The sequence below is a fragment of the Amaranthus tricolor genome, chromosome 2 (genome assembly GCF_026212465.1).
Source record: "Amaranthus tricolor cultivar Red isolate AtriRed21 chromosome 2, ASM2621246v1, whole genome shotgun sequence".
NCBI lineage: Eukaryota > Viridiplantae > Streptophyta > Magnoliopsida > Caryophyllales > Amaranthaceae > Amaranthus > Amaranthus tricolor.
Window position 1 is genome coordinate 31,233,088 of NC_080048.1, and position 11,796 is coordinate 31,244,883.

Consider the following 11,796-nt stretch of genomic DNA (forward strand, 5'->3'; position numbering starts at 1 on the left):
CAGTTATAGTCGGGTTGAGTTCGGTTTCGAGCATGATTGTAATCGCCTCAAATTATGAAGGCGAACACTAACTGGAATTTAGTATTAATCAAGCGGAAGCTTACTTTTGGCAACACAATTAAGGGGTACTTAAAGGTCAAACCAATATCCAAGTAAAATACTTGAACAAAACCAAAACAATATAACGGAAGTCTTAACTGTCCAAAATATAGGAAAATTACAACCAAATCGAAATAAGTCCAAAGTTCAAATTACATCCTTAAAATAGTCTAAATCTAAATAACTAAACTAATAGTCTCTCAAATACAATAAAGAGATCTAAACAAAAGGAGAGTCATACTCCAACTCGGATTCAACTTCCACTCGCATATCCATTTTCCGTCGAGGTGCCATAGGGGTTTACTCTAAAAACAAAACCATTGGAATATAAAGCATAGTATCAGCAAAAAGGCCGAGTATAAACACACTAGTGTCTGTCAAACAAGTTATTAAAACCTTTTTGATTTGAGTAAATTCATTTTGAAATATGCTTTTTCATTTGATAAATCATATTATCATTCAAACCCAGTTCAATGGCTTTGTAGTCAATTCAAATTCTCATTTTTCATCATAAATCATAAGATCTCAATGGAACCAAATCAATTTCAAACTCATATCATAAGTTTGCATGGGTACTCTATGAGTCATCCTGTGACTCGTTTGGTAGTCAGTCTACCGTCCGTGACATGTCTGGCAAGTGTAACACAATGGTATTGTGAACAATATGCGCTCAGCATTGGTGAGCCGTTTAATCATACACACAACATTTGCTGTGGCATATGTGCCCGCCATTTAGGCTAAAACATTTTTGTATGTAATATGTATCTTGTAATTTCAATAGCATTTGAAAAGTCAAAAATATCAACTTTTTCCGTATGATAAACATCTTTTATTTGCAACACAACAAAATATACTTTATTTGCGACTTAGCATAATCATATCACAATATTTCCTACATGGGTAAAACATGCTTAGCATAATCATATCATCAAACATAACCTTTGTATTATATTGGGGCATCACTAGCATGTATGGAAATACATAGTAACAAAAAGTGATTAAAGTTTAATACGATTTTTCACGGAAACCACTAAAATGTTTTATTTCAATCCTTCTTAAAGTAAATATAACTTAAAAGAGTTTTGAAATTCATTCAAAACAACTAGAATATAATTCATAAGTCTATAAAATCATTATGACAGAAAATTTCATAAAACACTATTTTCTTAAATACGAGATAGTTTTGACGGTAATAAAATCGATAGTTGATTTACAAAATACATATTAATTCTCCAACAAGGCCCAAATTAATCAAGTCATTTAATACCTTATTTAAAATGAATTTAGGGTTGTCCCATCAGATTATAACTGATTATGCAAATTTATAACGATCTTACTGTAACAGGAGCGACAAATCTCAATACATAATTAACATATCATAATAATGTTTAATACAAAAATATTGCGGAAGTCTCAAAATGCCGAACTGTTAAAAAACTTTAAATCATAAAAACTGAATCTGTTTAAAACAAAAGTAAAATATTACATCTGATAAGAAATATTATTTTCTCAAAATGAAAAAAAATACATCATCATCAAGTCGTCAATAAAGATACAAAAAGCAACTAAGTTCTCGATAAATAGTTTTTGCTACGGCCTGGATCGGAGCCTGAACTAAATCCTGCAACATGCTGCCATCCATGATACGGATGACAACCGATTGAATCTGTCAGTACTTATCGCCGAGCATAACTTCCTATCTAGCTCAAAATATGGAAATTATACGCTACATTTACAAAATAATAATTTAAGTACGAACTTATAATTAATTGACACCACCGTATACTTTTACCATATTCTTTTTCTGTTCCATACTTTTAAGTCATTAAGATACCATTCTCGATCCTGACAAAAGTACGCTACTACCACTTATATTATCGGTAATATTAATACTTAAGTAAGTTCATTTGATTAATACATAACCGTACCATGCATCATTGCATCAACACTAATCAAGTTTATCATTGATCAACAAGCAAGCGCAACAATATGACACCTGATATATGTAAGGGTCTGACTAGATTAGGGCCAAAGCCATATATCTAACTGTGGTGGAGGTCGTCACCCCGCCAATGTTTATGCTCGAGCTTCTACAGGATAGGTAGCTAACCCCTTGTCTAACACCGCATTTATACGTGCCGGCTAACACGGGCGCCGGGATTTTACATGCCGGTCCATGGTTCGACATTACCTTACTATCAGGGTCATTCAACCAATAACCATATAATTTCACATAAGTTCATCACATTTTCATTATTATATGCTAACTTTGATTTTATTCAACTGAAGTGATAACTTCTTTTATTTAATATAGTTACAATTATAGACTTAAATTTTATCTTTAGGCCCTTGTAGTTCATAAATGAATCTTTACTCATTATATTTTATTTATCACTCTATATTTAATAGTTTCTTCATTTATCACAAAAAATTTTACTTATTTTATTAATAGTCTCCACTTTAATATTTTCTTATTTTTCTTGAAATAAACTCCTAAAATCGATATTACCTAACTTAGAATCAATACAACTTATTCTTTTCGGAGAATTAATTATTTTATTTATAACTCCAAGTTAAATTGTAATCTCAAGATAAGTTTTTCAAATCCAACAATTTCACAAAAGCCAACGTTTCAAGTTTTAGGGAAACAAGTAACTTTATTAAGTTTACACAAAAAGATAAATATTTTAGCAAATAATCATAAAATTTGGAACTTCTCAATAATTAATATCTCTGGTTATAAAAACAGAGTGACGCTTACAAATTTTTCACAAAAAATCAATATTTCAAGTACACTTTGTAATTTTACGAAAATTCAATGTTATTAGTTGTAAAGCAAGTAAAACTTTAAAACTTCACAACAATCATTATTTTAAGAAAACTTTATAATTTTCACGAAAATCAATGTTTTAGATATAAAACGGGTAAAACTTTATTTTTTACATTTTCATAAAAATCAATATTTCACTCATAATTTAAGAGACAAATTTCTAAAAATACTTTTACATCTTTGTACATAAATTTTTGCTCAAATAGTAAACTAAAAAAAAATTATTTTGTATGACTAGTTTATTTAATATCATCAAAGTTATCTTTATTATAATTTCTCATATATTCAAGGAAACACTTTAATTGCTTATAAAAAGTTATTCACAAATATATTTTAATCTTATTATGGATACTTAGTAACTTATATTATTTAATAATTTTTTTTATTTTTTATTTTTTTATTTATATAAACTAATATGGTCAAATGGCCTAGGTTACTTTGGAGTATTTTCCACTTATAAACAACTTAATTTATTTTATTGTAGTATATCCTAAGTTTAAAGAATTAACATAATCACTAAAAATAAAAAAAACTTCAACACAATAACTTGAAAATTCGATAACATAAATATCAAACAAATTCTATTAACAACTTTTTAAATATAATCCTGGTTGATATGACATGTTCATAAAAACTACTCACAACTTATTAAAATTATTTTAAACTAACATAAACATATTAAAAATAAATTCTTGCATAAACATAATTATAATAACATTCCTAATATAACACATAACCCATAAACATACTAACACAAATTTATACATAAGTAAAACTTAATTCTAGTTAGAGCATAATAATCCACCCAACTTTCTAACATGTTCAAAATTTATTAAACAACATACTAACAGTATTTTTAGCATAACATACTTAGTATAAACATAATCATAAATTCATCAACCAATTCCCCTAATTAATCATGCCCCATATATTTCATACTTTACATATTATAAAGTAAATATAATGTAAAATTTCCACATAAAAAGTAGGGTAAGAAATTATACTATACTACCACCAAGGATTAATACTAAATACTAATTAGGAAAATGGATAGTGTGATCTTCCAAGCTCCGATGCTCCATGCCCAAAACCCCAATATAATGATCTTCAAGTACCCGAAATTATACCTAACTATGCTTCTTCTTCTTGATTTTCTTCAACCAATTAATTTTAGGAATTAATATATGCTATAATGAAGTGAAATTAGGAGCAAATGGAAGAAAAATAGATGACTTAATTTCTTAATATTACATAACTAGAACGATATATTTTAGGTGAGTTTTGTTTTAAGTTTGCAAGGTTGAATGTTAGGAAAATAACTAGTATATTAGAAGATATTTATGGGACAAGATCTTATAATATTTGGATTAAAAAAAAAATCATGGCTCCATATCTTACCCATAACCAATCAAAATGATGGTAAGGATGAAGTTTGATTTCTTTTCAAACTTAGTTTACTTATGTAAGTAAAAAAGTGATAAAAAGATATAGGTAGGTTTTGACTAATTAGTTTTAGGTAGTTAGGATTAGTTTAGGTGTAAAAACAAGCTTAAAAGTGTAATTAAATTTAGTATTATAATTATACTAGTTTTATAATAGTTTAAATGAAAGTGTTAAAGTCGTTAAAATAATTGTTAACGGAATTAATTAGGAATTAAGCATCTAAAACGTAAAACTTAAGTAAACCGTAAGTTAATTAAATAATTTTGAAATTTTCGAAGTATATAAATTAGTAATTAAAACTTTTGGGCTCAAAAAGAATATTTTAGAAATAAAAAATTTCGAGTTGGAAATAATTTAAAGAACTCGGACATGTATTGAAATTTTAAGGGAATATATAGAATTGGATATAAGAATTACATCTCGTGGAATAAAATTATAGATGATGACTAAATTAAATTGGACTTTAGGGATTATGAATTATGAATTTATCGGAAAAGAAAAAAATTAATCGAATGATTAAAGGGAAACTTCGATTCTGTTACACTTACGATTATTTTCGATAATTTAGGTATTTAACGTTATTTAAATGGTGTCTTGAATCCGTAAAATTTATAAACCATCTAAGTTAAACTTATTTTATACTATGAGGCAGTAGGTTATTAATATAATTATAAATTTTTGATATAGGTCTATTTTTAACCAAATTTAATTAACATTATTACACCTTTTAATAAATAAAAATTTTCTCTTAATTTGATAAGTTAGTAAATAATTAATAATTTATTTTTTAAAATTATACCAAAGTTTCAAAAGTCATGTAACATATTTATTAGGCCATTTGAACTTATAAATAAAAGTCATGTATGATGTTTTACTATTTTTTATAGTCATTTTATCGATAAATAGAATAAAATAGGTTTAAAATTATTTGAGTCCGAATAAAATATTATAAAAACTATATGATATTCCAGAAGCTATTTTAAGGGGTATAAAATTTTAAATAACAATTAAAAAGCATGTGTGGTCACGAATAAACCAAATAAAATTTATTTAAGTACATATATGGTCACGAAAATCCATATAAATTTTTGAACATGTATCTACTATTTGTATAAGTGTCTCATAAAATTCTTATGTCAAAAAATACATCACTTAGTATTTATTTTATATTTTACCGTTTTCTAACTTACCGATTATTAATAACCGAGTAAATATTATTAAGGTCCTTAAATGTCAACGAAACCTTCCCAAAATTTTACCAATTTTACTTACTGTCCATATGAGTATGTGATAAAAATTTCAAGTCTATATATCTTTGTTTGGTAATTATTTTATATTTTTTTTCATTTTACAATTTACCGTTAAACAATTTAACGATTATTCAAAAATCATGAAAAAAATTCCAAATTATATATATTCTGGCCAAATCTTGTTGTAGACATTAATATGTTTTTATTAATTATTTTTGATGATGAAGAGTTTATCTAATACCATGTTTTATAATTAGAGTATTATAACACCTTAAAATCCATTAAAATATCAATTTAACGAATAATTTCAACAAAAAGTATTCAAGAGATTTTCTTAACATATAGCTACTGGAAATTTCTTTTAAAATGAATTTCAAATATTTTCAAAGTTCATATAATCATTTCCATCACAATAACTTTCACAAAGTAGTAAAGTAGTGTTAAACATGCCTTTAAACATACAATTTATAAAATCAACATGCATGATGCCCACAATAATAATACATGTAATAAATTATTTCATACTCAAAATTATCAATTTGACATCATTTTTCAAGATTTAAGAACTTCTCTTTGAGAATTTTATTTTTAAAAACAATTTTATACACAAACTTTCCCAACATGTTCTTAAAACTTTTAAAAATCACCTCATGTGACATACCTCGACTCCAAGCCTATATAATTATTCCGTAAGCTCTCACGTAAGCTCCTACGCGTTCTTAGAAGTGGTTCTAACTTCGGGTCCTTGCCCTTCAAGTCTCAACTCCAACTCTTCAACTAAACATATTGCATTCATCCAAAAATCAATAAAAAATTTTAGATTTCTAACATGCACTTAACTTTCCTTAGTTGGAGTTGTTAAACTAATTATTGTGATGATTTTAACATATTTGGAGTATACTTATTAAGTTGAGCAACATACTTAATCAAGTCCCATAATTTTACTTAAATCCTCAAAGTACGAAAATTTATATGTTTGTTGAAATACATCTTCTTATTTTCTATTATAGCCGATTTTTATAGATTTATAAGTGATGATGTTCTTAGTCTTAGAGATAAAATACCCATTTTATAATGATCTTAGTTTATAGAAGGATTCATGTAAAAATAATATATTTTACATGAACAAGTTCTAACAAAAAGTAGTGGAAGAAAAAAATGAACATAACTTACTCTATACTTAATGAATTTCTTCAAGTTTGGTGTCTATAGAAAACTCTTGAAATGAAGATTATTTTTATGGGAGATTTGAGTTTATAAACATAAATTTTCAGAAGTTTTAGATTGGTTTTTGAAGAAGATTTGATGAGAAAAGAAGGTGTTTTAGTAGTTGAAAATTTGAAGGATTCTAGTGTTTGTTCATGAATGAATTTGGGAGCAATGTGTTGGGTTTATTGCTGAATAATTATTCATAAAGTAGAATATTTTTGCTTCAATATTTGCCTCTTGCATGTTTTAATGATGCACAAGCTTTAAGTAGAACAAAAGGAGTTCTTAGGTGGAGTTTTTAGCTTGTGTATGTAAGTATACAAAGAGCTATAAGGGGAGTAGTGAGAGCTTTAGCATGGCTAGTTGGGGTTGTTTTTTTGGTGATTTTTGTCCATCATTTGATGTATTATAGTGTAGAAAAGGTTTATCTAAGATAGTGTAAGATTTGGGTAAAAATTGTTGCACATGTAACAAGTTATGTAACTTGTACTTCATGTTTAAAAATCACTTGTATATGTGTGAAATATTTAATTTACTCCCATCATGGTTATATAATATGCTTGGGTAATAATTAAAATTTTCTCGAACTGTTATGGGTAGTTGGTGAACTTTAAGTTTTACCTCCAAAATTTATGTTACTTGTTACGATTCATTAGCACGTTACGAATTAGCAAGTTTCTAATCATTGTAGAGATTTTTCAAATTACTACCATCACTAATTAAATTATAATTAGTAACGAACAAATATATAAGAAAAATTAGACGCTAAAAACGACTAATGAAATCTCATAATAATACGACTGTTTCAGGAAACGGGTCGGATATGACTCGGTTAGATCACTATTAGGTTCGGGTAATCTCGGTCAACGGTTACATGTCGGTTATAAAAATCGGTCGCAGTTTGGGTTTAGTTTCTCATTTTCGGTTGTCAATCGGTTTAGGTGCAACTATTGTTCGGGTAATGTCGGTTCGATAAATCTAAAAAAGATACGCATTTTCGGGTCAGATAACTTTCGGTTTCGGGTCGGATTTCCGGGTCGGGTCACATTTAAACAGCTCTAAAAATAATAGACCCTAATTTGGACCCTTGTTAGATCCTAATCCGAACCCATCCATAAAAAATTACTTGAAACCTTCTAAATCAATAATAATTAAGTCACTCAATTCCAATTGAAACAACTAAATATTATGAGAAAATTGTCAGTCTAGGTAGTGATCAGTGCATAACTATAATAATATTTTAAAAAATGAAAATTTTGATGACAACCAAATTCATATAATACAGATATTCATTAATTTTTTAATTTCTTTCAAAAATTAATTAAAAAAATTTGGAACAGTACAAAAATAACTTACATATCGACTTGAGATTTAGGGTTTCCAAGAACCCAAAATTCGAAGACTATTACAAATACACAATAGAACCGAATGAACCCCAAATCAATCAATACATTCCTTTCACCATTGAAATATTACTAGGAGAAATCAAAACACCATCTTCCTCTCTTAAATCTTTTTTTTTTTTCCTACTACTTTTCACTCAAAATTATGCTCATTCTTCAAAAATTTATTAAATCTACCCAAAATAGAAGTATAAAAGTTAGATTCTTGAGAGAGAACCAAATTGTCAGCTAGGATTCTTGCTAGTTGCTCTCCAACTCTAAAATCTAAAACTGTGAAAAAAATATAAAAGAGTAGAATCCAACAGGGTTCGGATAGGGTGTGGACCCTTGCCCATCTCTAATATGGAGGGTCATTATAAGGCAAGTGGAATTGACAATTTCATTTAAAATATGGGGAATAACACTAGAAAACCTTATATTATCTTTAAATAGTTAAAGTCAACGTGATCAAGATTAACATGGTCATGTTCAACATAAAATTTTCATATACAACTTATTTATATAGTGCACAAATTTTTGTGTGAGATGATTTCTTTAAGAGAATATTTTTAATTGGGCTGACCCATAAAGAAATATGTAGAGTTAATTATTTGGTAAGCATTGAAGATATTGTAAGTATTGCATGCTTACTTGGTAGGCATTTAGGATAATATAAGTAGACATTTAAAATATTATAAGTAAGCATTAAGAATACGATAAGTAAACATTTTAGAAGGATACTATAAGTTGTCATTTAAGGATAATGTAAGTAGGTATTAAGGATATTGCAAGTAGACAACATTAAAGATATGGTAAGTAGGTATTAATGGGTTGTACCTGATAGAGAGTGCAGTCCCACTATAATGCTATATTTATATTTTGTTTAAAAATTCCACCATTTTCTTTGAATGAACAAAATAATTCCACCATTTTCTTTGAATCTGATCTATTAATTTTTTCTCTCTTTAAATATCATTCGTATAATTTAATTTTTAGGTCATAAATACTCAATTCATCAATCAAAAATTAAATTTATACACTACATAAAAGATGTAATTGTTACATCCTCTACTTCTTTGAATTTGAATTTAATTATTGTATGAATATGTTTGTGTTGGTTGTAAAGTTGTTTAAAATTTACCTAGTTAATTAAAATTGAGTATGATCCAACCCTGACTCAAAATAATCATTATATAAAATTCAATATCAGTTTGTTAAAATATTTACATATACTAAATAATTAGAATTAATCCAACATAAAATATTATACCCGAAATTCATTCGTACACTGAACACATCAATTGTTTTGTGTATTTTATAATAGTTAAGGGTGAGAAAGTCAAAATTTTATAATACCTAGAAAAATAATTGATAAAAACCTAACCAAATTGATTAAAACGATGAATTATTAAACCAAAGACGCTAGAATTGAATTCGGGAAAGAAAAGTGTTCACAATTCAAAATAAATGTATATAAAATAAAATTTGATGGCTTGATATTTACCCAAACTTGTAATAGAATTTGAGTTTGACCCGACTTCACAAAATTTGATTCATGTAAAAACCAATATAGATATAAGATACGATTTTGAAACTACTCAAAACAATTGATTCGAAATTAACTCACTGACTCGAATGAACACATTTAAATTGCAAATTAAAGGTTTCCAAAATATTCTAGATTTAACAATTTAAAATTAAAATCTATAACAAAACCGAAGAAAATAAATATGAGGAAAAAGATAATAAGATGGATCATTGAAAAACTTTTTATTGATACTCAAAAATTCCTCCCTAACTTAGTGAAAGACCAATGAACAAAAAATAAAATAAGGAAAATAGGGGACGAAAGCTGTAATTGATAGAGCCAAAAGATAAGAGAAAGAATGATCTTATTGAATCACAAGATGAAACATTACATAAGGGCTGTCTCTACTTATTTGTTATAATTAATAACTACCAACTAACTAACAGAATCCTATCATAACAAATTTTCTATAACTATTATTTAAACAAAATGTAGATGACATCATCAATTTAAGAAAGTGTTTAAGTGTTATTTCCTCAATAAATGGTTTTTCCTCAAAATTTAGATTATGATGTCATTGTTATTACTCCTATAAATTATTTTCATATTTTTGACTTACTAGAAACCAATTATTATTTTTTACATTCTACTAGGTTACATCATTTAATGTATTAAATTATCATATATTTTATTGCATTTTATTCAATTATTTATAAAATCTTTTCAATTTTATTAATTAAATGAGTATTATTTAATATATTGGATATTTTGAGATGGTAAAAGCATAATATACTTTTTGTCTTTTGTTGTGATTAATTTGTCGTAAACTAAATTTTTACAATCATTTGTGCGCACAATACAAAATATAATAGGATGTACGTGATATATACAACCGTTCAGAGTGAAATGAACTATGACCATAATGTAAAATCATTTCTTAAGATTTTAATTTTTTATTTTAAACAAATATGTCAGAAAATTTAAAAAAGCAGTGCGTCGCACGGGCATTATCTAGTAAAGAATAAAGTAAAAGGCACACAAGGAGAACAAAAGTTTTGCTGTCCTTTTGAACAGCTGAGTCTTTATGGCCAGTTTGATAGGTGGTAATAAACAATGGTAATAGAAAAATGTAATTTTGGTAGAAAAATCTTTTGGCTACCTTAATGGTCATACTTGTCCAACTTCAATTACCATTGGGAGATATGGTATTAGGTGGTAATAAAAATTTGTAAACAAAAAAACTTTTTGGTGATCAAAGTTTCATCACAATGGGAATGACATAGAACTTTTGATTAAATTTTACACTATAAGTCATTCTCATTACCACCATTTAGTACCATTAACCAGGCAGACCGTTAGTATACTGATGTCCAGCTGCTAACCTTGATGCAGAACAGCCTTCTATTCACATACCTTCTAACCTTGAGCTTGGCATACCTTTAGATTTTGATATAGTTTGTGATGAGCTAGGCATACCTTCTGACCTTGATATACTTTGTGATGAGCCTAGTTTGGTCTGTGCAGACGGAATGATTTTAGTTAGGAGATTTTCTAGCTGATTTTTTGGTGTTAATTAGGATATCCGTAGGAGTCTTTCAAGCACTTCGTTTCTTGTAAAATGAGAGTCCACTTGAATTTTTTTGGTTCTGTCATGAAACACAAGGTTTATAGCAATATATACTGCTGACATATTATCACAATGTAATATAACATGTTTTGCATTGCTCAAACAAAGGTCGTTAAGCAATCTAACAGCCCTACTAATCTATGAGGTTGTTGGATTTTTGGGTCCCATCCTATGTAGAGAAATTCATTTTATGTGGAGCTCAAAAGTCCACTTGTTATAACTCATGTAGGGTTATTATTTTAGCTTCGTTGGGAAGCTTAGGGTATATGTGTTTTTTGCCCACCTTTCATAAAACATATCTTAGAAAAGTAAGAGAGAAGAGAGAAACAAAACCCTTCAAAAGGCATAGGGCTTCATTTTGGACAGTTGGATTGTCGTTTTGAGCTTTGGTTCGTTAGTTACGGCTTCTGGACAGAACCTGCAATTTT

General features: G+C 27.6%; 1 long non-coding RNA gene across 1 annotated transcript; it reads right to left on the reverse strand.

Moving 5' to 3' along the window:
• Window positions 1-1,654: 1,654 nt before the first annotated feature.
• On the reverse strand, window positions 1,655-8,558 carry LOC130805249 (uncharacterized). Its single transcript, XR_009040174.1, has 3 exons — window positions 8,188-8,558; window positions 6,284-6,399; window positions 1,655-1,730 (listed from the first exon to the last, which is right to left on the reverse strand). It is a non-coding gene; the product is annotated as an uncharacterized LOC130805249 (long non-coding RNA).
• Window positions 8,559-11,796: the final 3,238 nt, after the last annotated feature.